The 27,082-nt window shown below is 37.0% G+C and overlaps 1 long non-coding RNA gene across 2 annotated transcripts in view; it reads right to left on the bottom strand.

Moving 5' to 3' along the window:
* Nucleotides 1–1,891: 1,891 nt before the first annotated feature.
* Nucleotides 1,892–27,082, bottom strand: part of LOC113178735 (uncharacterized) — an 84,849-nt gene continuing 59,658 nt past the window's right edge. For both annotated transcript variants that reach the window (XR_013343268.1, XR_013343270.1), the window contains one exon: nt 1,892–2,102. This is a non-coding gene — a long non-coding RNA (uncharacterized LOC113178735). The remainder of the gene's footprint in view (nt 2,103–27,082) is intronic.

Consider the following 27,082-nt stretch of genomic DNA (forward strand, 5'->3'; position numbering starts at 1 on the left):
AAGTGTCGAGAGACTTAATGGACATCAAAAGCTCTCATAAAACTTGTATGCTGCCCTACTGGCATCCTGGACCACAGTCTTGAAGAAAACTATATATAAGGGAAGCAGGTTCCTGACATCTTTCAGTGGCCAGCCAGGAAAAAGTTTATTCTGTCTTAGAATCTTTTGGGGATTTTGTGGTGGGGGTTGGGGGGTTGCCTTGTTTTGTTTTGCTTTTGCTGTACTAGGGGATTGAACCCAGGAGCCTTGTGCATGCTAGACAAGCACTCTACCACTAGCTACAGCCCCAGCTCTCCCCATCTTTTTTTTGTAAATTTTGAGACAGGCTGTCACTAAATTGCAAAGGATGTCCTTAGAATTTATGTCCTCCTGCCTCAGCCTTCCAAGTCACTGAGGTTACTGCCACTGTACGGGGCTTACCTCTGTATCTTTCAAAATACTTTTTATTGGAGACCTAGTGTCAGTCTCATGGCCAAGTGCAAAGCTGAAGACCACAAATTTCTCAGGTTTTTTTTTTTTCAATACAGATCAGATCACCCTGATTAGTTGGACTTTTTGTGAAAATAGAATTCTCAGGTCCACTTCACAAAAATACTAATTTAAAATAGATGATGGTTTGTAAAAACTGCATTGTGCTAATGATAACTTTGTAAGTATTATTAATCAATACGACAATTTTTTCCCTCTCACTGCCTAAGTATCCATTAATTGTTCAGCAAATAGTTCTAGCATGGAAAATAGTTTCAAAGTAAAGGAATAATTGGAGAATAATGACTACAAAACAAAATAACATTCATGAAGTGTCCCCCAAAGCTCCTGTGTTAATGCAGGAATGTTCAGAGGTGAAAAGATTGGACCGTGAGAGTTGTGACCTAATCAGTCCTTCCCAATTGGAATGGACTAACTAGGTGGCAACTATGGGCAGGTGGGGCCTGGCTGAAGGAGGTGGGTCACGAGGAGTTTCCTGCAAGGGTTAATCTTCCCTGAAACCCCTTCCACAGTCCCTCTCTCTACTTCCTGGCCTGCATGGAGCAGGGCTCCTCCATCATACTCTCCCGACATGGGGTTCTGCCTCACCTGAGGCCTAGAGCCATGGAGTCAACCAACCATGGACTAAATTTCTCAAACTGTGAGCCAAAATAAATTTTCCTACTCTAAGTTGTTCTGGTCAGATATTTTGGTCACAATGATGAAACACTGACAACTAAAACAGAAGAGACACTACAGCTTATCTGAATCTCTTTCACATTAAGCAAAATTAAATTTCACCTGCAAAAATCCTCCTGACAAACAAATTTAGGGGGAAAAAATGAAGCAATTTTTTTTTAAATTTGGATTGATTGATTGATATTTGTAGATATCAATCATGCCTTTATTTGTTTCATTTTTATATGGTGCTAAGAATCAAACCCAGTGCCTCAAGCATGCTAGGCAAGTGCTCTGCCACTGAACTATACCCACACCCCACCTGCTTCCACCTTGGCCTCAAGCTTCCTCCTGAATCCGCTCACAGTTTCTAGTCAGGGATTCTCTGCCAATATTTAAGAATATCTACCTCTTATTGTATGATGTTGCTATCTAACCAGATTATGACCTATTGATGCCTCACTTCTCTCTGGACATTGTATTCCGTTCGCTAAGTTTCTTCCAAGTGCCTGTACCAGTATAAAAGAAATATAGAATTTCCAGGTCCCCTGTGCTCTGCCTTCCAGACTCTAAGCTACTCACAAATCTCTAAACCAAAAACTGATTCTTTAAATTTGTAGTTCTACAAAGGAAGAAAGAAAAAGCTAGTAGCTTTACCTAACCAAAGTATTCAAGTATCTTATATGAAAACAAAACAAAATTAAATTAAACAAAAGCAGATACTCAAACATTTATTTTAAAATCCTAGAATCCCAGAATCAAACAAAGATCTTATATGTGATCTTGTCTAGCTTCAAGCTCTATGTAGAGTGTCTTCATAGACAGTCCTTGAATCTTTCCAGGTGGTTGTCTCATTGTTAGGTATTTCTTCCTTGGAAACAAAGAACATCTGAAACTTCATAATCATCCAGTCATTTAATGATCATTAATCGCTGCATCAGGCACGATATTAGACTCTGGAAAAGCAAAATCATTCAGAAACTGTTTTGAGCACCTTTTGAAGAATGATTCACTAATGAATTTAAAGAAAAATATTAACATTTCATATTTTAACATTTTCTTGTATATCTCTGACAATATTTCAAAGGTCTACCTGGTTTTAATTTACAAATTGTCACAGAAAGTATCTTTCCTCAGAGCTAGGCTATTAGGAAAAACAAAAATGTAGAAAAAGTAATGGAAGTGATTGAGAAGAGCTTAAAGAGAGGTGCTGTAGAGAGGGGAGGTGTACCAGAGCCACAGAGGAATGTGTCAGAGGCCAGAGCATTATGTCAACTGAAGGGGAAAACTGAGATCTAAGAATGGGCAGGATTCTTGGGATGAGATGGGGACATGGGAGAAGAGATCCTTTTAATCAGAAAATAGTAGATATCTGCCTATTTCATTGCCCTCAGGTACCAGTAATGACAGATATTTGGATGCTAGAGGCCAGGCACTTCATAGGAAATGATATAGAGCTACTGGAGGGATTTGTCCCCTCAATGCCAATTTCCATTACAAGTTAATTTTTTTTCATATCACAGGTGAAAGTAATACCTCCTAAAATGTAGGTTAAAAATTAGAAATTTTTGAAGGAATAATTATGGAACCTTCAATTTCTTTAGCTTCTATTAAAAAGTCAGAATAATAATAATTAGATCCAGTCTCTAGTCCCAGGTTCTGTCTGATCTTGGAGAAGCCACTTAACCTCTCTGAGCCCAAATTTCTCCAAATGTAAAAATTTGGAGTTAAAATATCTCACCACGTCCCAGAGTTGTTGTAAAGCTACAAACATAAAAGCCACCATTCATCAAGTGCTGACTGTGGGCCAGATGTGGAGCTCTGTGATTCAAGTACATGACTTCATTAACCCTCACAACAGTCCTGTAAGATAGGACTCCATCTTCCAGATGGAGAAACTGAGTCCTCCAAGGGTCCTGCAATTTGCCAAGGAAATTTTAATCCACACTTACCTAACTCCAAAGCCCTTTCACTTAATGAGATGTCCAACTGAAGTAAGTGTCGTCCTATGCACTATGTATACACATATATAGATTTTGCATGAACAAGACTATGCTACACCTACTATTCTGAGATTTACCCTTTTTTTCATTAATCACTGGATCTCTTTCCATTTATAAGTTTATTTCATTCTCAATAATATTCCATGGGTGGATGCACCATATTTGTTATCCTAATATTAACCAACACATAGTAGGTTCCAGTTCTCTGCTATTACCAGAAATGTTATAATGAGAACCTGGGTCAGACAGTTTGTGAATTTTTAATTTTGATGGTGTGTTATCTATTCACCTTCCACTGCAGTGTACAAATGTGTCCTCTCCACATCTTCATCAACACTGGACAAGAGCAGCCTTTAATTCTGCTAGTTTGATGGCTACAAACTGGTAACTTGTTCTTATTTACAGTTCTTTGAAATACATCTGTACTTACCACATAGTTGTATTTTTCTTCCAAAAATGAATGGCCCTCTACATTCTTTTCTAACTTACCACTGGAATATTTTTCTCTTATCATTGGATTTGTAGGAGAATTTTACATATTGTGACTATTATTACTCCTTTGACTATTATGACTATTATAGTGTATTGCAGATATTTTATTCAGTCAATTGCTTTCCTTTTAACTTTTTAAAAATGACTTTTGTTTAATGGCAGAAAAGATTCTAATTTTTTTCTTTTCTTTCTTTCTTCTTTTTTTTTTTTTTTTTGTGGTGCTGGAGATTGAACTCAGGGCCTTGTGCATGCAACACAAGCACTCTACCAACTGAGCTATATCCCTAGCCTAATGTAGTCAAATTTGTAAGTTCTTAATATTTGACTTGGCAGTTTTGTGTTTTGCTTAGGAACTTCTTTCCTAAAGACCATGAAAAATATTCTCCTGCATTTTTCTCTAGAATTTTTATGGTTTTATTTTATTGACTTTGTTTTATGTTTTTTTATGTGTTTGCTTATTATATTAAATCACTAATCCTTCAGGACTATTTTTATGAACAGTGGGGACTTAATCACATCTTTTTTTCTAAATGGGCAATCAATTGTCCCAACACATTGATTAAAGAGTTCATTTATTCCACTGACTTCAAATGTCTTTTATCATAACCACATCCCCATGAATATATTGATCTTTTCTAGATTTTATATTCTGTCCCACTGATTGCATGGCCTATTCTGCATGAATACCCGTCTTCATATTAGTATATCTTGACTAGCATAATGTGCTTTCCTAATGGTAAGGCAAGTCTCCAAACATTGTTCTCTTTCTAAATTTTCGTGACCATTATAAGTATTGGTGCCATAGGGCTCGTACATGCCCTACATCTTCATTTACTCTTGGAACTTTGCCAAACCCATTTTTTTTAAAGAATGCTGCTTCTGATGAAAATATCATGAATGCATATAATGCCAAAAAAAGAAGAAAAATTGATTTGATTGAAGTTACCTCATGTAGCAAATTTAGTCACTTCATTCTCATACCAATCATTTATGCCCCTGCCTGAGTGATCCCAAATGCCAGTCCTCTGCATCTTTCCCTCTCTCCAAATCATACAATCTAGAGATAAATGTCTCCCAAATCTTGTTCTCTGGGAAAGGAAGTTATTTTTAAAAATCTTGGTTTTTCATAAGTGATAACATAACACAATGACCACATAACTTGTAACATGCATTTTAGCACATATTTTTATATAATGATGATATACAATCAATATATTTAAGTAATTGGACCCCGGATAGTTCAGTGATTTAAATTACTGGCTTTAGAACCAAACACATGAGTTCAAATCCTGGGTCCTCCTCTGGAGACTTGATTTCCTCATCTATCTAAAAGTTATATTGCCCACATTGATGTTTAGAAATTTTTGCATATAGAAGATTGAAAAATTTTGAATATAGATCATTCACATATTGAAGCACTTAGTAGGTGCCCAATAAATTGTGATTGTTATCACTGTTATTCTTTTTTCTGCTGTATATCTTGTATTCGCATAGCAGTTTTCTCTTTTCAAAGTGCTTTTGTGCATCTTTTCTCTTCTTGGACACAGGGACATTAAGAGGGAGGGCTGCTGGCAATCATTCACTGCTGCTGAAGAAAGCAAGGGTGAACTGGAGAAAGCACTGCACACGGAGGAATCTCAAGGACTCAAACTCCTCCTGCATCCCCAGGCAAGACCTGAAAGGCAGAGCTTCTTTGAAAGAATTTAAATGCTAGAAATTTATGAGGTTTTTATGAGATGATCCACTTAAAATAGATCATATTTAATCCCATTTAGGATCTGGTTTAGATGAGCTTTTCTATATAACCATTGTGAATGAAAAGTATTATCAAAATTCCATCTTCCTTCCATTTGCACAAAAATCAGTGGGAAAATAAAGTTGCATTTACATTTTTGCATTGTTTATTTGACCTTCATTTTAGTCCGATAAATTACATATTAAAAATCCTCAGTGTGTCTAACTTGCTTACTGCTAAATTAGCCAATTGATTGTGGCATGTAAACTTTATTGTAAGTGCTATTTAGGGGAAAACCTAAACTGGTAGGTGGCAATTTCAGGTCAAGTAATGAACCATTGTACTTTTTTAACACTGTTTTTAAAAAAAAAATAATTTTCTATCCATTTACTAAGAATGATTTGCCTGGATATTTTCTTTGTATCTCTAGTATACTGGGATGTATGAAATTTAAAATAGAATAACAAGGACAATAAAGAAATAAACCTTGATTTGCTCATAACTAGGTCATTTGGGGACTAAGTCAGAGGATATATCTTGGGGGGTGTGTTTGCAAAAATATGTTAAGGGTATTAATTTTCATGTAATTAAATGTATTACTTTTGCCTAATATTGATCCTTTCCTTTTAAAACATAAGATTGTGTGAAACTGACATAAGATATTGAAGAAAGAGTGAATAATGCATATTTTAGAAGTTTGCAATATAGTATCTGAAATGCATTTGAATCTATAGATCATTTTTCTTGTAAATGTCAATGTGACAGAAATATAATTTCAAACCAACTCTTAAGTGGACAAAGCAAGTCACATTTAGATGAAAAAAATACTTTTTTAAAAAATCAATTAAATGGCCACTCGATACATATATGACCATATATTTTTATATTTTGCATTTGCAAATAATGAAGCCTCACACGAGTTGTAATAATTGTTACTGGCTTTTAATATTGGGAAAAGCACAAATACAAAATGTACTTGAAGCTCAGCTTTAAGTAGATTATGAACATTTAATATAGAATGTTATCATAATATTCAGAGCACCAAATTGCAGACTTCTGTCACCCACTTTCAAGCATGCTTCTGAAGATCATAGTTAATTCTGCTGATTTATGGTAATGCTGCGGCATTATCGTCCACAGCATCAGAAACCACTAACAAGCTTAGTATAAGCTTGGGCTGAAATGGTTTGAGGTTTAAATTTCTGTAACGATTATAAAGTAGAAGGAGTAAAATCCCACTTCAGCAAAAAAAAAGAAAAAAAGGTGCCACATTTCCACTCAATATCACAACCATCCCCCACCCCCGACCCCCAGCCTTCCTGTGCTGCACCAAGAAAAGTAACTTTTAATGGACTAGCATTTTAAATTTTCCACATAGTCTTTTCTAAATGGTAATATTTCTGATTCAAATATATAATACTCAGTTTTTTCCTTGGTGAAGAAGACTACTCTAAAAGAGCCCCCCACACACACTCCACAATCTTATCCTTCTAAAATGATTGCTCTTTTTAAAACAAATTCCATTCTAGAAGTCCCTTTTTAAAAAAAAACATTAATTTACGCTACATTCAATCTTCTAAAAAATGGTTGGAAATCAGAACATTTTAATGGCCATTGTCCTCTTCTGGCCAAATGATTGTGTGGTGTTAATGTGTGGCCCTTAAGCAGATGAGGCCCACTTATTATCTTCTGTTGAAGTCAAAAGAAGCTCCTGGCTTGAATCATCATGGTTAAAAAAAAAAAAAAAAATGTATGGGGAAAGCCATCTACTAAGGTGCTTCCCAAAAGATGAGCACAGCAAACACAATGAATAGACACTAATGGTGGCAAGAGATATGTGGCATCTTCAAGATGAAAAATGCAGTAGCATCAACACTGTCCCTGCTGTGAGACAAAAGAGCAGCTACTGTGGTCACAAACTGATTTCCAAGACAGCTAGCTAAAGGAAGACCCCATGTCGCACACTAGAGCTATCTTCTCCTGCACAGACAAAGATAGAAATAGATTCAACAAGAAGTGGCTTCCTTGTTTCTTATGAGAAAATTATTTCTTTAGCAACACTCTTTCTATGAAAAAAAGCCAACCTTTGCCTTTTGTTTCTTGGGAAATAGCCACGATTGAAAAACAGGGAGTGGGGGCAGAAGGTGCAGCACCAAGGTGCTAAATGGTCTAGGTAGAGTGGTTTGGGTACAAGTCCACCGGGAATCCTTCCTGAAACACTGAGAGGTGATCCAGCAGTGGGTTCCTCCCTGAACTTTAATTTTCAAATCAGCCCCAGAATAGGCTGACATTTAGGACCACAGGGAGAACACATGAGTCAAGAAAGCAAAAAATAATAATGTGTTTCTGCATCCAAAAACCAGGTGTAAAAGGTATATCTCACAATGTCCATTCTCATCGGAGAAAGAAGTCTGACCAAATTTTAGCATTCCTTAAGGCAAAATCTTGTTAGGAAAAACAAGTGAGATTTCTTAAATTTTTCTCTTGTCTAAAAGAGAGACTGTTTCTTATTGGGGTGGAGGGGGCTTCTCTTCAGAGTCTGCATATAGCACTGAAGTCCCGAATTGTTGTTGATGGGGTGAATGAGAGCGAACGAGTAGAAGCTTCCAGCACAATTGGGTTGGTGGGGAACGAAGGAAGTAGGGAAGGAGATGGAAGGGTTTGTGGGGATTTGGTACAGCGGTGGCCAGAGTACGCAGCGAGCCTTGTGATTGGGAGCAGGCTCCCCAAGACAGGGCAGCGAGATCCGCAGTGAATTTTCAGCATCAACCGGGTGACGGGTGAAAACAAACCAACCCAGGAAAACCAACCCACGAAAGAAAGTAACCCGTAATTTCACGCCTTTTGGAGACGAGAGCTAGGCGAGGGAACCCCAGGTCTCCCTAAGATCCAGGACAGCTCATCTTCTGAAGTTCAAACACCGCTCCTCACCAAGGCTTTCTTTTCAAGATGTCATTCTCCCGCCTCCACACTCACTACCAAACAAACATAGAAATCTACTACTGTTCTCCCCATGCACTCCATTTTCTTCCAATCTGAGAGCCATTTGTGTGTATAATTGAAAATTAGCAGTGCAGCTGTTTGAAGAGAGTAATTTATCACAGCGCATTGTTCGTGCCTGACACTTTAGACCTGGCTCTAACAAGCCAGTGGTTGCTGGGGGTTGAGCTACAGAAAGTGATTCGGCTGTAATGCTGCGTTTCCCCTGCTTTGTTGCTAATTGTAGCCTCTTTTTCTCCATTGAATTGGGAGTTGAGTAAAAGAGCTTGTTTGCTCTGTGCGGTGAGGCTGCCAGGGCCGCTTGGGCTATTATCACAAGATACTCTTGATCTTTTGAAAAGCAGGAAATAGAATTTTTCTCCAACAGGGAAAGTAATTTGCGATGCGTCCATTAGTTCTTCATTAAAGCAAGATTAAATTGCACGGCAAATCACATCTGTGTTTGGATGATTAAAGGGTGGCATTTTAGAGGCCAAAACTAATTACTAGTCAAAATGAATGGGAGTGAAAAAACAGTCATGTTTTTACATTAGATAGTGTGGCTTGTAATTAGATTCAAGCTAATTCCACTATTTCTTCTCTTTTAATGAGATGAGCCTGTCCTCATCTTTTTCTAGGCCATGCTAACAGCCCCAAATGTATAATTTTGATAATACCAAGAGTTTACTTTATTGAAATTTCTTTGCTACCTGCCACAAGTGACTGTTCTCTCCAGTGGTACTTCATTACATGGAAACACAAGCTGCTCAGTAGCATAGTTTACAATATAAGTCATTCCTAGAGGAAAAAGAGGAATTCTAAATGAATCTATATAAATGTACATATGTATGGGAAAGTGTATATTTTCAAATGTTATTGAAATTAGCCATTTCCAGAATCTGTGCAAAACAAATCCTTCTTAGTTGGGCAACTACAAGTATTTTCGAAACGAGGAACAGGAAATAAGGTATTTGCATGCAATAAAGTATTGAAGGCTTTCAAATTCAGGGTGCAGTTGGGTGTTGTTTTCTCTTGCCTTGCAATATAATTTTTTTCACACCTCCTATATGTTGTCACCTTTTCTTGTGATAAAGGTATGCTGTGATAGACTCCCCTATGGATTCAGTTTTTTGTTTTTTATTAAAACAAACATTAGAAATGAAAAGAATTGCACCAAGGGAAAAAAATGTAACATTTTAGACTCTCTAATTGACGTTTCTCAAAAATAGATTAAATTTGCTCTCAGAAGCCTAGTTCAGTTCTTGAGAGTGGGAAATAGTAATTTCTGGGGGGGAAGAAACACATAGGCTATATTTAGATGAATCAAGAAGTCATTGAAGGAAAAAAGAAATAAACAGGCATTTACTCTGAACTAGATGCTCTTGGAGACATCATCTCATTAGAATCACCTTGGGAAGACCAAATTCATTTGGCTTTGGAGACATCATGTTTGAATCCACCAGCTTCAGTGACTTGGTCAGGTAGGAGCCTATTTAATGAGCTTACACAGTTTTACCTTTTGCAATGAGGAACAGACTCTGTTATCAAAATTTCCAAATCTCTCAAAACTCTTTGTAACAAAGTCCTCACTGCATCTTCAGGTGAAAGATTGCACTTTCTTTCCCAGGGTATTGCCATAGTCTAGCATGCTGTAGGACAACAGGATAAATGGATAACTGACCCAAAGAAGAAATGAACAAATGAATGAGGAGAAACAACTTTCACAAATCAAGTTTTCCTTATATATTTTTTTCAGTGAAATGCATAACACTTAGGCTGTTACTCCCACTATAACATTGAAAGATGTATAGTAGCATAGAAAGACAAAAATTACATACAGCATTTGAAAACACGTGGCCAAGTGGCTTACATGTGATGCCAAACTAGAGATAAGAACAGCAAAATGATTCCCAAAAATCTAGTCATTCTACCAGCTACATGGGTTTTATATTATTTGTACATTTACTCTTACTCATTTATCCTGTTTTTAGCTGAATTTCATTAGGTTAATTGCATTTTTCAACTTTCCATACAATAGTTTTCACATAACCATCACTTTATATGTGATGTTTCCTAAGACGATAATTTCTATTCCATTCTTAATTTGTATCTGTTTTCCTATTCCAGTTTGTAATCTAACTCTGTTTCTAATTTTCTGCATCTTATCACAAAAATGCCACAACAAGACAGACAGGCATTCAAAGAGTGAAGAAAAAAAAAAGACTTTTGCGGTACAAAGCATACAGAACAACAAATAGAGGGGTGGATTTGTGCAGTGGTACATGTGTATGATGCTCCATGGTGCAGGTGAATAGTTAGAGATGGCTTCCTTTGATGCCAATTTAAGAAAAAGGCTAAACCAAAGTTCATGATCCCTGGTTCCTTGTGAACAGTGGGTACTAATCTGTGCTCTTGTTAGCCACCTTGCAGGAAAGGGTTCAGAGTTTGAAAATTTCCTCACCAAATATCACTAGAAAGAAATCCATACTCAGCTCCCTCCACTGAGGGACTATAGTGAGCTCCTTTTCCAGGTGCTTACAGAAGCACATAGAAGAGACTGGGCGTTTATTAATTCTAAGGAATGTGACTTGAGAATCCTCATGGTGATTTTCAAAAGAACACGGCAGTTACTACACTTCACATTAAAATCTCTTTCTTGGCCTTCTCCTTGAAAGCCATAAAGTGATAGTATCTATTGTCAATTTATGAATATTTACTAAAGGCCTATCATATGCCAGACATGGTATGAACAGTGAATGAACAGTGAATGGAATAAAGTTTTGCTCTCACGGAGCCCATTAGTATAGAAACAAACAACTAAAGAATTGTTTTCCATGGGCAGGGGTTATGGCTCAGTGGCAGAGCACACTTAGGAAGTGCGAGGCCCTGGGTTCGATCCTCAGCACCATGTAAATTTAAAATAAAAGCACTGTGTCCAACTACAAGTAAAAAATAGATATTAAAAAAAAAAGAATTGTTTTCCATAAGGATGAAGAGGTCTTGAAAACATAATACACTGCAGGAACGTTATGGTGCTGCTTGGGCACAGACAGAACCATTGTGATTTCTTTATAATGTTCAGTTCAGATGCAAAAAAAAACAAAAAAAAAAAAAAATAAGCTGTGCCTTTGTTTTCATCCTGCTGCTCACCTCAGCTAACCTGGGATACAGGGACAATGACCTAACAAACTGTGAGCAGAGCAGAAGAGCAATCGTCCCCTTGATGGATAGCCACTAGCTAAAGGAGAGAAATACTGGTTGTCCAGAACCCCTTGTACCTGGACACCATGAACCCTTTCCTCAGGTACTGAAGGAAAGACAGATCAACTTAGAAATAGGTGGTAAGTCAGAACTTGACTCTCTCTCTCTCTCTCTCTCTCTCTCTCTCTCTCTCTCTCTCTCGTATGTGTATATACGTAATTTTTAAAGGATCAATAAAATTTGGCAGTGTGCCAGAATCTGATTATTTGTTCCACTCCACAGGACCAAAGTGTTCCTGCCAGTCCTCCTCAGCAACTAATCTTGAAAGATATAGGATGACTGCTGGGAAAACCCATCCTGAAGCTTTTTGTGCAGTGTTTTTCCAAACTATGTGCTTCGGAGGGGAGAAATATTTGTTAGCTCCCAAGTACAAGTACCACTCAAGATTCTGAAGCCCATTTCGATGTGATTATTTTCCAATTATTGGCTTAATCAGAAGAACTGTGAGCACAAATAACTGCTCTTTGTATCCTCAGAAAGCAAGAGGACATAAACCTTAAATTGCAGCATAAGAGACTTATTTTAGAAAAAAAATTAAATATAGTTATTGCAATGCCTGGATATGGGGGAGGCTAGAATTCAATTAATACTGTGATGAGAACTATGCCCCTCAACTTGAACCTAGCTTGTTTGATTAGACCTAAAACCAACAGACAAGGCTAAAGACTTGTAAAACGAGTTCTCAAATTACTGTTTCTTTAAAAAATATTTTCCTTCCATTTGTTAGTATCTCAAGGAGTGGAGGAAATAAGAAAAAAAATGACAAGGACAATATGTAGGCAAATATGAGCATTTTCCTGTACTAACTATAATTTAGGGAAAAGTTAGTCACAGTAATTATTGGCAAATTTCACGGAAAGATTTTAGTGAGTACAACCTGCAGAAGGGACAAGCTGAGTAGGGGAAGGAAGGAGGTTTGGGTATGTGAAACTGCTATTTTAAAGTAATGGAAGCCAAATGGGCGCTGATAGTTTTAACCCAACTATCCTTACATTGCTCTCACTATCTTATACGTGTATAATATGATACCATTTTGGCAAAAAGAAAGAAAGAAAACACACACACACACACACACAACCAGATGTGTGTGTCTGCGTGTTCAATATAGAGTTTTATATATAGGACCATGTGTGTTCATGGTATAAATCATAATTATTAGTGGGAAGAGGAAAAAATATGGAACAGGAATTTGGTTTTTACACTTGCAACTTGTATTAATAGCTTACAATGTCCATGTGTTACTTTTTTCCTTTAAGAACAAAAAGAGGGGCTGGGGATGTGGCTCAAGCAGTAGCATGCTTGCCTGGCATGCGTGCGGCCCAGGTTCGATCCTCAGCACCACATACAAACAAGGATGTTGTGTCCGCCGAATACTAAAAAATAAATATTAAAAAAAATTCTCTCTCTCTTTCTTTCTCTCTCTCTCTCTCTCTCTCTCTCTCTCTCCCTTTCAAAAAAAAAAAAAAAGAACAAAAAGAGAAGCTGGGGTTATGGCTTAGTGGTAGAGCGCTTGCCTTGTATGTGTGAGGCAGGCACTTGGTTCAATCCTCAGCACCACATAAAAAAATAAACAAACAAAACAAATTTATTGTGTTTATCTACAACTAAAAATATTTTTTTAAAAAAAGAAAGAACAGAAAGAGAGCAGTTTTTTCTCCAAGATTAATTTGAAGAATTGGAGAGTATCCTGGGTTCCAAGCAGGGATATGAAAGGTCTGCCACTGCGTAGCTTCTGAATCTCTGACAAAAGAATTCAGGAAGTGGACCCCTTCCCCTGAAGGCCCAACCCATAGTTAGAATCTGGGGACAGAAATGGCATTGCCACAGATGGGGACACAAGTGCTTCCGCAGCAGAACTGGAAAGAGCACCACAGAGACATTCCATGATGCCAGGAGGGAGGAACCTCCCCGTCTTCTGAAACCTGCCCTGAGGTTTTCTTGAAAAACAACCTGGAATTAGCTATCTTCCTTCCCTCAAAATAACTTACATAACAGAAAAAAAGGCAAATGTGCACAGAACGAAAGCAAGGTAAGGAACAATGACACAGAACTGGCTCCGCCACTCTGCGAACTGCAGGCAGAAAGAGAGCTCCAACATGTTTCTTCTGTATTTCACACAGATTCAAAGAAGAGGCAGAACATTATGAAGAACAAAGGTTCTGTTGGTCTATTGGCTTGTGTAAGTCAGAAGTAAATGGCTGTATCAACACTGCGGCCCATGAGTGAAACAATCGGCTCCTTGCTCCTTTGATTTCTAAGGGCCACAGCAATGTCACCCAGTAGTGGAGGAAACTGAGTCAGGAGAGGCAAAGAGAACTTTTTCAAGGCACACAGTTCAACTGGCTTTAAGACCTAAGTCTACCAAAGAGAAACCCAGAGTATATTCTCCTTGATTCATGATTTCTCCAAAAAGGAGCTACCCCTTTATTTAAATGAGGTGATGATGATGATGATACGATCAGATATAATTTTGGTTATTGTTTACAGCTAAACTAAGTAACTCATACATTAGTTGAAGTTTTGTCCTTTTTGCAGCAGAGATACAGAACAGAACTCTCCAAAACTGATGCAAGACTTTGCATGAAGATTGAAAAAAAAAGAAAAACCTCAGTAACCTTACCAAGAGTGAAGCATACAGTACAGCAAATTATGTTTAAAAATAACAAAATTATCTATACTGTTACTATTCATAAATTATCATCCTTGTATTTTGATTTATTTCTTTCTAGCCCTTTTTAATGTAAATGCTTTATTTGTTCCATACCGGGCTCATACTGTACTAATTAAATTTTGTCTTTGCTTAAAATTTTTTTAAAGGTAACAATGAGCAAAAATAACGAAAATAAACTAAGCATCCTTCAACAAATTATAGTAGCAACAAGGATTCTAAGTAGATTTAAAACTAAAAAACAGACCCGACGTGGAAAGTTGCCTGGGATATGTTGTGAAGAGAAAAAAGCAAAATGCAGAACAATACAGAGTATATGATACCATTAGAACAAACAAGAAACTCTACGGGACTATGGGTATGCATGTATGTGTGTGTGTGTGTGTGTGTGTGTGTGTGTGTGTGTGTGTGTCCCTCCCCCAAACATGGTTGTGTCTAGAGTGGAGATGGAAGGGGAAAGGAGTCCACTTTCACTACTGCCTTATATACTCGTTTGTATTATTTAAATTTTATGCTAAGTCTGTGTGTTATTTCTGAATTTATGTATCTTTCCCCAAATGCATCTATTGCAAACTTGGTCCCTAGCATGGTTATATTTGGAATAAGTAAGTTATATCTGGAATAAGTGAGTTTAAATGAAGTTACAAGGGTGGGTCCCTGATTTGAGGGGATCACTGTCCTTATGAGAAGAAACACCAAAGCACACCTGTTCCCCTTGCATGCACCCAAGTGAAGGACCATGGGAGGACACAGAGACCAGGCAGCCTCAACAAGCCCGGAAAACAGCCTTCACTGTGAGCTGAGCGTGGCCAGAAACTTGAGCTTAGACTTTCCAACTCCCAATAAATTTCTGTTGTTTAAGCCACCTGGTGTACTGGATCTTGTTATGGCAGCCAGAATGGACTAAGACAGTATATCCTTTAAAATAAACAAATAAAACTTAATTTTTAAGGAGAAATTTTTGTCCACTACAGAAATTCTGAGAAAAAGAAAGAAAACTCTTACCCCAAATTTCACTCCCCTCATAACTGCTATTATAACTAGTATAGAACCTCTTGATCTTTTCTCTATAGGAACAAACATATTTTTAACCTCCAGTGGACCACATTCTCTACATTGTTTCAAAACTTGTGTTTTAAAAAATACATTGTAACACTTTCCCATATTTCTAACATCCTTGCCTAAATAGGCACAGAGACTATACAGGATGGCTATTTTATAGCTTATTTTAAATAGGAAAAAAGGGAGCTCTGACTGGTGGCAAGAGTTCTACCTCCCGCCCTTCTGCTGATTTGCACATCCACCTGAGCCCCCTCCTTACACAGTGACTAGTGATGAGCTACAGCACAAATCATAAGAAGCTACCCAAAGAAAGTTATTCTATGAACCTTCTTGATAATAAGCTAGTGGTTGCAGAACACTTTCACAGAGTATCCTTCTACACATTTGTCAAATAAAAATAAATCTGTACTTCAGAAAGACTTTGTGGAAGAGGATTATTGCAAGGGTTGGAAAGGGTGGTGCAACAGGGAGAAGCTCTAACCATAAGTACTGTAAGCATCAAGAGTTAGGCCTTCCTTCCTTCCTTCCTTCCTTCCTTCCTTCCTTCCTTCCTTCCTTCCTTCCTTCCTTCCTTCTTTTCTTTCTTTTGAACAAAGCCAGACAGAACTAGGTATAGGCAAGTGAAATACAAGGGTGATGTGACAGGAAAGTACATCAGTGTCTGACCCTACAGCTAGCCTCTTCTCAGGAGGAGTGTTTGCTGCTCATTCTGAGGGTGAGCTAAAGTTCAGCATCCCAGGTGAAGGGGAAATGCTTAAGAAAAATGAGGATGATGTGCATTTTGTTTCAACTGATCAATGGGGACAAGCAGTTCAGCTGATCATTTATGAGATAAAGAAAGGAATTTTGAGTTTGCAGCTGACCTTTGGTATAGATAAACAAGAGAGTTCAAGAGCCACATTAAGACTTTTTGCAGAACACAAGTGATGGCATTTCTGACCTTCACTAGTTTTCGAGATCAGAAGACAGGTAAAATTCAACATTGTAAAATTCTGCAAATAAGATGAAGAATAACTACCATTCCATTTCTAGATAAACTACTGGATACCCTGAGTACCATCATGGGACTATTCCATCTAGATCTCCCTAACTCTCATTACATCTGTTTGTTTTTATAAGAGCCATATGTGAAAGACAAGTGTGTGAACACAGTAGGGCTTTGTGGCTCAGCCCTCTCTGCCTACAAACATGGAAGAGGTTTATAACTGGAAAATTTTTGTATCCCTTGAGGATCTTTAAAGGGAGGATGGATGGGTTTAAATAACAAAATCCCCTCAGGGCTTATGTAGTCTGAGTGGAAGGTGACTTGGAGAAATGAAGCTTATGTGATAGAAAGAATATGGGGTTTTGTATCAAACTACCTGGCTCTGAGTCCTAGATGAATTATTTAACTAAGATATTTTGAGTGAATTGCTTACTTTCATTGCTTCTCAGTCTCCCCACCTCTGTAACTGGAGATTGCTGTGATTTGGTTAAGTGTACCCAGATGCCCATGTGCTAAAGGCCTGGCTGCAAGCCTGTGGGGCTACTGGGAGATGGTGAAACCTTTAGAAGGTGGAGCTTAGTAGAAAAAAGCTGGGTCATATGTGGCATGCCCTTAAAAATCATTTTGGAACCACACCCTCTTCCTATCTCTCTTTTTATTTCCCAGCTACAGCAAGGTGAGCAGTTTCCTGTGCCACGCTCTCCCATCATGGTGTACTGCCTCCCCACGGGCAGACGAACTGATCATGGGCTGAAAACTCCAAAACTGTGAGCCAAAATATATATTTCTTTTATTGAAGTTGATTGTCTCCAGTAATTTCTTACAGTAATTGAAAGCTGAGTGACACAAAGACTGTAGCAATATCTGCCTCACAGGATCATTTCAAGGATTCCCTATTTTGATCAGGTATATTAAATGTGTTGCAAATTATAAAGCAACAATACAAAGTTAGTGAGTTAACCTTCATCATTTTCCCTAATCTTCTCGGCCAAATTTCAGACAGTGGTATTAACAAGATAGAATTCATTCAAGTTGGCTAGAACGTTCTTTGAAGTTGTTGACATGTTAAGTTCAAGCTGTTATTTACTTCTATAGATAAATATGTAGAACATTTCTAGCAGAGGAGTGATCCAGGGCTAATAATTTAAACCTGACAAGGTCATCTGAGATTGTGGTGCTTCATATGCAGAAGATGTGTTAAACAATCAGACGAAAAAGAAACAAGGAAGCTCACAGAGCACTTGACCAGTAACACTGTGCATAAAAGGTAGGAGTGCTTTACTGAGATAGTGAAAAGATACGCTTCCAGTCTTAATATAGCAATGCACTCAAGCCTAATTACACAGTGCTGCCTACAAATGCTGTTGGAGTTTATTCTAACTCTGTTTCCATTATAATAAAACCCCACTTTTGAGGATTTATAATTCAGCCAAAATAATTTGTTACAGGAGTGTTTCAAAAGACCTTTCTTATAACCCTTTGAATAAACTCCAACATCAGAAATTCTGAACAATAAAGACCCTGCCACTTCTAAAGCAGTTCTTGTTGGATGAGTGTTAAATTTTTGGTCACATGGGCTTTATTTCTATTATACGAAGTTCTTCTAGATCACATCTTACTTTAGTTAATAGGCACTAATAGGAAATGGAGGGCTTCAAAACAGGTTTCTTTGGTACACTTCTTTATTAAGAATGAACAGAAAATGCATTTGAATAAAAAAAAAGTTAATGCATGTTTGTTAGGAAGTCATTTAGTCCAACCCTGAAAATTTACATTTACAAAATATGAAGATTGTGTTTTGCCTAAACTATACAGTAAAAGCTACTTGCCTGGAGAAGTTCATTAATTTCTTCAAGTACTAAAGGAATAATGGAAAGTGCTGTAATAGGAATCACTTAACCCAGAACTTCCAAACTGTTACTGGGAACGACAGATGTCAATGTCAATTATAAACATTTGGAACATTCTACCAATAAATAAAAGCCCTCCTCAGAAAGTCTCAAAACATCTTATGATATGAAAAATTCTAAGACAAATATTTTTTACTTGTTTAGTTTTAACTCAGCATTGCCCACATTTATTTTTACTCTTCAACTCCTTTTTTTTTTTTTTTTTTTTTTTTTTTGCACTCAACCACTGTCAATCACAAAAACAAAGACCAGGAACTAATCCACAGAGAAGAGTTTCTCTTCACAAGTTAAGGGACCATCACACCAGAATCCTTTGCCTGTTTGTTAATAGAGGGGTACTAGGGTTTGAGCCCAGAGGCACTTCACCATTAAACATTCCTAGGTAGGGTCTTGCTAAATTGCCGAAGCTGTCCTAAAACCTGGAATCCTCCTGCCTCAGTCTCCTGATTCACTAGATTACAGGCAGGCACCACTTCATCCTGTTCATAATCCCTTGTTAAAGGCACAGATTCCAAGGCCCCAACCCCAGACTTACTCAGATCTACAGAACAGGGGACCATCCTGCATGTTGACACTCTCCCCATTCCTGCAATTATTATGCACAATGGAGCTTTGCAGCCACTCAGACAATAACAAATAGGATCTCCCAAAAGAGTAAAAATTGGTACGTGCTATTCCCTGGGATAAAATGGACAGATTTATCAAAGATTAAATGTCTTTTATTAATATTCAGATTATGGAGGACATGTAATCAAATTAGTATAACTAAAAAAAGGCTCCTCTGTAAAGTGACTTTACAGTTACACAGAAAGGCCTCTTCTTGAAAATCTTCTGTAATTTCATTAGAATATTCAAAATTCCAGTGTTAGGAATTCTATTGGTCTTGGATGTATAAATTGAAAAGAGCTTTTTCAAAAGCAATTTTATATTAAATCTCAAGACTTAAAAATATGAATGAGCCAGGCACAGTGGCACACCCTATAATCCCAGGGACTCAGGAGGCTGAAGCAGGAGGATAACAAGTTCCAGGACAGCCTCAGCAACTTATGAGGCCCTAAGTAACTTTTCAAGACTCTATCTCAAAATAAAAAATAAGATTAAAAAGGACTGGGGAAGTAGCTCAATTGGTTTAAGCACCCTGGGTTCAATCCTGAGTACCAAAAAAAAAAAAAAATTAAATTAAATATATATATGGACATATTAAGTCAAAGCTGTTATTTACCTCTACAGATAAATATGTAGAACATTTCTATCTGAGGAATGATCCAGGGCTAATAATAATTAATTTTATTTATATGAATGGCCTGTAACTCAATGATTTCACTTCTGAAAATTCTAAATTCAGAAAAAAACTCTTTCATTTAAAGAAGTTCACTGCACACTTATAATAAGGAAATAATGAAAACAACCTAAACATCTGTCAGTTTGTAAACAAGTTAATGGTATTTTTATAATGTTTTAGGTATTTCTACTGATGCTTATAGTAACATGGAAAACATATTATAATGCTAATTTTAAGAGCAAAGATAGTGCCCATGAATTGAAATTGGGAAAGATGGGAAAAAACCAAAGCCTCCTTTTTTAAGCTTTAAACTATTAGATTTTTTTTAATATCCAACATGCATCATTTTGACAATGTATTTAAAAGTATGATTAAAAACAACATTAAGAATATGAAAAAAATAAACCAAAACTTAAAGTGCTTATATCTAAGGAATTAGAATTCATAGTGATTTTAACTTTCTTCTTCTGACTTATGTATTTTCCAGTCTCTCTTATAAATGTATATTTGTTGCATAATCATAATCTAAACATTATTCTTTTTAAAATTCTATCAGTTTGAGATAGTCAGTCATACATTGGAAGTGGGACAATATATCAGCCTAAGACTTTCTGAGAACATCTTAGCATGGACGTAAATTGCTTTTATAATCATTATACAAATTTGATTCATAAAACTTCACCAAGAAGTGTTCAACTGGAGCTGAGGCTGTAGCTCAGTGGTAAAGTGCTTGCCTCATGATATTTTGTGCGATATATTAAGCAGCAATTTTCCCTCTAGAAGAGCTAATACTTTGGGGGGATTTCTTCTAGAAAAAATGTCAATGGAAAGCTTGACGCAACTCCTAAAATTTGAGAGCCTGGACCCTCAAGTGCAGGCTTCTAGAGCTGGGACAGGTACCTTTAAAGAGGGAGCTCTGGAAGTAGATGATGGTGTCTGAAAAACTGCACTGGGGATTGGTTCCAGAAAAACAGCAAACTAAAACCAGCAGCTCCTTGTGATACTAGCTGCTGCTGAAACCAGCTGACGGAATAGAAAGCAAAGGCAGAACAGGAAGCAAACCGGCAACCATCAAGTCGGCCAGCCTTCCTGTCTCCCTCTAGCACCCCCTATTGGCAGAGACTAACACAGAGCCGTTAACAAAGTAAACGCAAGGGCAGAGTCCCAGTCCTAGTAACACACAGCAAAGGTAGGTTTGAAGCTGAATGGCATAATCCACACAAAAACACCGTGTTATTGTGAGGCACGTGTAACTTGGAAATGATTCAAAGACCAAACTATCTTCACCTCCTTGTCTGAGGATTCCAATAATCAATAATTGTTTCCCTTTCCCAGAATCTTCACAATTTTTCTTGTATTTCATACAATGAACAATTATGAACTTAGCTTTTTAAATTTTTTCAATGTCTTTGCTGCTTTTTAAAAAGTAAAAATAAACAAGTGAAACTAATATTAATTATATATGTCATTTAACCCAATAAATCTAAAATATTACAATTTCAATATATCACCACTATAAAAATTCTTAATGAGATATTTTATGTATTTTTATTGTACTACTACATTTATACCACATCTCAATTTGGTCTAGCCATATTTCAAGTGATCCATATCATGTGTAGCTAGTGACTACCATATTAGACAACATAGTCCCTAAAGATGAGCTTCACTCAAGCAAGAGATAACTGGGGAAATGGTGCCAGCAAAAACAATTTCATGTGTGTGTGTGTGTGTCTGTGTGTGTGTGTTGATATAATTGTAAATTATAAAAAAAAATGTGAACAAAGGAGGAATAATGTACAAATATTATAGCCATTACATGTGACAAAATAAAGGTGATGCAAAATAATAGGAGATAAGGAGAGAAGTTGATTGCACAGTCCCCTCCCTGCCCCACCCCTGTGCTGTGGAATGACCCCAGCACCTCACACAGTGCTCTAGCACTGAACTACTCCCCCAGCCTTTCAGCAGAGTCTCTTAACCTTAGCACTTTTATTCTTTGAGTAAGGGCTGTCCTGTGCCTGGTAGGACATTAAGGAGCATCTCTAGCCTTTGCCCACTAGATGCCAGTAGTATCCCCCAGCTGTGACTACCAAAATTATCTATTGCCACCTGTTCCCTAGGGGGCAACACCACCTACATTGAGAATCACTACTACACAGGTAATATGGGAGAATTAAAGGTAACTACTAACAAATCAGATAATGGAAGGTTCCATGAGAAAATAGGGCAGTAAAGGTACTAGAAAAGATAAAGGTAACCACCAGAACAAAAATAAATACCTATAAATGCCGAAAACAAAACAAAACAAAAAAGTTAAGAATACCCATTTCAAGAAGAAACAGAGTATTATATAAAACAATAATTATAACTCATATTACAATTGAAAACAATGGGGGCTTGGGTTGTGGCTCAGTGGTAGTGTGTTTGAGACACTGGGTTCGATCCTCAGTACCACTTAATTATAAATAAATAAAATAAAGGTATTGTGTCCATCTACAACTGAACAATATTTTTAAAAAATAATTGAAAGTAATCAAGTCATATCAACAAATGGAAATAGACTAAACTCACCTACTAAAGGAAAAACCCAGACCTCATACATAAGAATTAAATTCCAGCCCAGTGCAGTGGCGCATGCCTATAATTCCAGCAATTTGGGAAGATGAGGCAGGACAATCACAAGTTCAAAGCCAGCCTCAGCAACTTAGTAAGAGAAGAGACTGAATTAGAACAAATTATATTCCATGCTCTTATAATTATGTCAAAATAAATTCTATTGTCATATATAATTAAAAAGAACCAGTAAACAAAAAATGACTAAATAATAATAATAATAATAAATTAAAAGGGCTTGGGATATAGCTCAGTAGTTAAGCACCTCTGGCTTCAATCACCAGTACCAAAATTTTTTAAATAAATTCCATAAATTATTAAATGTAAATATTTTAAATATAATTTTACCAAACATTAAGGAATTTTCTATTTTAAAAAAAAAAAAAGCATGAGTAGATTCCTCTTTAGATCTCATTGTTGAGAAAGATTTCCTAATCGTGAGTCATATCGAGTGACAATTTTAAAACTTGATAAATGTAAATAATGCTTAAATTTTTTTCATGACAAGAAATACTATCAGGAAATACTATCAGTAACCTCAAAAGACAACTGGCAAGCTAGGAAAAAACATTTGAAACATTATTGCAAAAAAAGATTGCCTTAACATACCAAAGGAAAAAACCTTTAAAAATTGAAGGAAATATCCAGACTAGAAGAACTCTCAATAATAAAAATATAAACAACCTAATTTTAAAATGCTTTTGAATAACACTTGGCTAAAGAATATGTACAGAAGATAAATAAACTATATATATATATATATATATATATATATATATATATATGGGCTACACACCCTATGAATACAATTACATGATATTCTAGAAAGACCAGAATAGAAAGAGAAATCAGAGCTGTGCAAATAAGGAATGAGGAGGGAAAATTGTGCAAAGAAGCATGAGGAAACTATTAATGATAAAATCTGTTTAAAGTAAGGAAGAAGAAAGGCTAGAATAACCTTTGTGGGTCTGGAGTAGAATTGGAGTTTTTAATAATAAAAATAATAAGTGTGTGTGTGTGTGTGTGTGTGTGTGTGTTCATACACATAATTCCTAGATTTTTTTGGTTGGTTGATTGGTACTGAGAATTGAATCCAGGGGCACTTTACCACTGAGCTACATCTCAGACCCTTTTAACTTTTTATTTTGAGACAGGGTCTCCCCATATTCCTGAGGCTAACCTGGAACTTAATATCTTCCTACCTCAGCCTCCCAAGTCACTGAGAGTGCAGGCATTTGCCACAGGTCCAGCCAATTCCTAGGTTCATCTGCTGAGAAGCCTCAGAGGCAATGACACCCCAGTACTAATGGATATTAGCAGAAAGTTAGAAATTACTCAAAATGATGGGAACTTGTCAAAGAGACAGAAGAACTGGGCACAGTGTTGTGCACTTGTAATTCCAGCCACTTTGAAGCCTGAGACTGAAGGATCAAGGTTTAAGGATGACCGTGGTAACACAGCAATAATCCATCTTTAAAAAAAAAAAAAGCCATTTTGAAGGGATCCCCAGTGGCCAAATCAGGAACAATATGAGTAATGAAATAAATAATGACAGTAATGGGCTATAACTCCCAAATTAAAATAAGTATACATGAGTCATACTGATATAAATAATTGAATTTATAAATAAAGGGAGAGAGGCAAAAGTTGTTGCTTATGACAGAATCCCACCAACAAATGTTAAAGCGAAATTGAAATAGAAAAACATTTGGCAAACCACAGAATAATGATTGTCTCAGGCAGGAATCATCAATGAATGCTAAAATTTATGGGCAAAAATATGATGAAAGGGCTGGGGTTGTGGCTCTGCAGTAGAGCGCTTGCCTAGCATGTTTGAGGCACTGGGTTTGATCCTCAGCACCATACAAAAATAAATAAATAAAATAAAGATAGTGTGTCCAAGTACAAAAAATATTTTCAAAAATCAATAAACATAATGAAAAACAAGATTTATGTAATTTTTTCCTTTTTTTATTTGTTTATTTATTTAGGTATCAGGGAATGAACTCAGCAGCATTTGACCGTTGAGCCACATCCCCAGGCATTTTTGTTTTGAGACAGGTTTTCACTAAATTGCTTAGGGCCTTGCTAAGTTGCTGAGGCTGGCTTTAAACTTGCAATCCTCCTGCCTCGGCCTCCAGAGCTGCTGGATTCCAGGCATGTGCCACCATGCCTGGCTAAGATTTTTGTAGTTTAAGATTTGTTAATTATAAAGAGGAACTATTATACTTAGAACAGAGAAGACCTGTCAGACACCACCTGAAGAGATCAGAATTCAGATTTTAAGCAAGTGTGACAAAATGCTATCCTGATACAGTGTACTAAAATGGAACACCAGCACATTTTTGGGTATTTTTGACAAAATAATGAGGAAATATGAAGCAAATTGAAATCAAGAAGCTTTTTACAAAATAACTAGCCTGTATCCAAAAATGTCTGAGACATGTAACGCTAAGAAGGACAATGTTACAGATTAAAGGAGATGAAGAAGATGAAGAAGATGTGATCCCACCGCAGAAAGAGGAGAGTAGTCAGAACTTTGATGAAATTTGATAAAGTTTGGAGATTAGGGAATAGTACCAGATTGGCAATAAAGTCCTGCTTTTGAAAATTGAACAGTGGTTATTGTTGAGAGAGAATTCTCCATGTCTTTTAAACAGAGGCACTGTCTTTGTTTTGAAATATCTTTTCAGAAAGGTTTATGTGGTAAACAATCTTGGAAGATGGAGATTGTCTCTCCCTTGGGGGCAAAAGCAAGCATGCTACTGTGCACGATGTGAGATCCAGTTTCCCTAAACTTAAAATTCTTTACCTGTAATGCCATTTGCTGAATATGCAGGCATCTGTCTATCCAGCCCTCCTCGTATGACCCTGCAGGGACCAGGGCAAGGGAACCTATGCAATATTGATAATCGGACTGTCACCATTGCTATGAGGAGTTAACTTTCCTGAAACTCTGACCTAGAAGTTACATCTCATTTACCAGCATGAGACTGACAAGTTCAAGGAACTATGGGAAGGTTTTAGGAGCTGAGACAGCCCCGGGCTCACAGCCAAAAAAAGAAAATGGTGACCTAAGGTCTGCAACCATAGTGGCCTGAATTCTGCCAACAAGTGAGCTTGGAAGGGAACCCTGAGCTCCAGCAAGGAATATGGGCGAGCCAACACTGGGTGCTGCCTTAGGGGACTTGGAACACAGGACCTAGCTAAGCCACATCCAGTCTCTTGGCTTACAGACACTGTGAGTGTCACATTTGTGGTAAATTTTTTTTTTTTTTTTTGTACCAGGGATTGAACTGAGGGGCACTTACTCAACCACTGAGCCACATCCCCAGCCCTATTTTGTATTTTATTTAGAGACAGGATCTCACTGAGTTGCTTAGTGCCTTGTCATTGCTGAGGCTGGCTTTGAACTAGCAATCCTACTGTCTCAGCCTCCCAAACTGCTGGGATTACAGATATGCACCATTGCCCCCATCCCTTCATGGTAATTTGTTATAAAATAATTTTTTAAAAAACTACTTATTACACCATGAAATTGAACTCCACTCTATCAAAATCCTTAAAAACCTACAGAGCAAGCAGAGCCTAGAGGCATATCCCTGTCATTCTAGCTGCTCAGGAAACTAAGGCATAGCAGAAACACAATTTGAAGGACATCCTGGACAATTCTGTCTTGATATAAAAATTTAAAAAGCACTGGAGATGTAACTCAGTGGCAGAGCATCACTGGGTTCAATTCCTAGAAGCAGAAAAAGAAAAGAAAAAAAAAACCCACAAACCTGCAGGCTAGCATGTTCCACAAGGAGTTCTTTCATCTGAAAGGAATCTGCTCTTCAGGAGTTAAGAAGCCTCAGTCCTATCCAAGGTGTTAATGGTAAAATCAGTGTTGCTTGATTGGTTTCTTTCCTTCTGTCCACATATTTTTTCCCCCTTGGTGCATTTTAGTTGTACGTAATAGTGGGATTTGTTGCTACATATTTGTAGATGCACACAATATAACAATATAACTTGGTCAATATCATTCCCCAATCTCCCTTCCTCTCTTCCCCTGGTCCCTTTCCTCTGCTTTACTGATCTGCCTTCAGTTTTCATGAGATTCCCCCTTGTCACCTTTCTTTTCCTTTTTCCTCTCTAGTTTCACATAGGAGAGAAAACATACAATTCTCATCCTTCTGAGTTTGGTTTATTTTGCTTAATATAATGCTCTCAAGTCCCATCCATTTCTCTGCAAATGACATAATTTCGATCTTCTTTATGGCTGAATAAAACTCCATTGTACATATAAACCACATTTTCTTTATCCATGCATCCACTGGTTTACTACTTTAACACCTCCATGCAGTCTGCTATGCGCTGTGATTTCAGATGTACAATAATTTATACAACGGTTTATTCTCAAGTATGCTTTAAGCTGAACCAATGTTATTTTTTCTGTATAGTTGCTTATCTAAATAAATATGTAATATAAACTTAAAGAGGCTTCTATTTTCTATATTTGTCAAAGTTTTAAAAAAACAAACATTTTTCAAGTTTACATTTTGCATACTGAAGGTGAGAATCAAGCTTTCAATAAATTTATAATATTTTATCTAGGAAAAAATTAAGTCTTTGAAAATATTTCATGAGCAATAACGTTATATGCTCTCCATAGTAATTCTCAGTAATTACACCTTCTCATCCACTGCTCCACGGGGAAGAAACAATGCTTTTCTTCTTTTTGTTTGTTTGTGTGAGAATGGACTACTTATTTAGCAATGCTTCTGAGTAGCTGGAATGAAAGTTACATTAGAAAAAGAAACAAGGAAGCCAAGTTTATTGAGATGGTTTCTTTGATAGCCCACTTCTGGATAGACTCAAGCCTGAGAAGGCTTCAGTCTGCATGGGGAGATGCTACTTTTCAAGGGAAGAAAAAAAGCTGCTTTGGAAAATAAAACTGTGTG

This window comes from Urocitellus parryii, chromosome 2 (assembly GCF_045843805.1).
Source record: "Urocitellus parryii isolate mUroPar1 chromosome 2, mUroPar1.hap1, whole genome shotgun sequence".
In the NCBI taxonomy this organism is placed as follows: domain Eukaryota; kingdom Metazoa; phylum Chordata; class Mammalia; order Rodentia; family Sciuridae; genus Urocitellus; species Urocitellus parryii.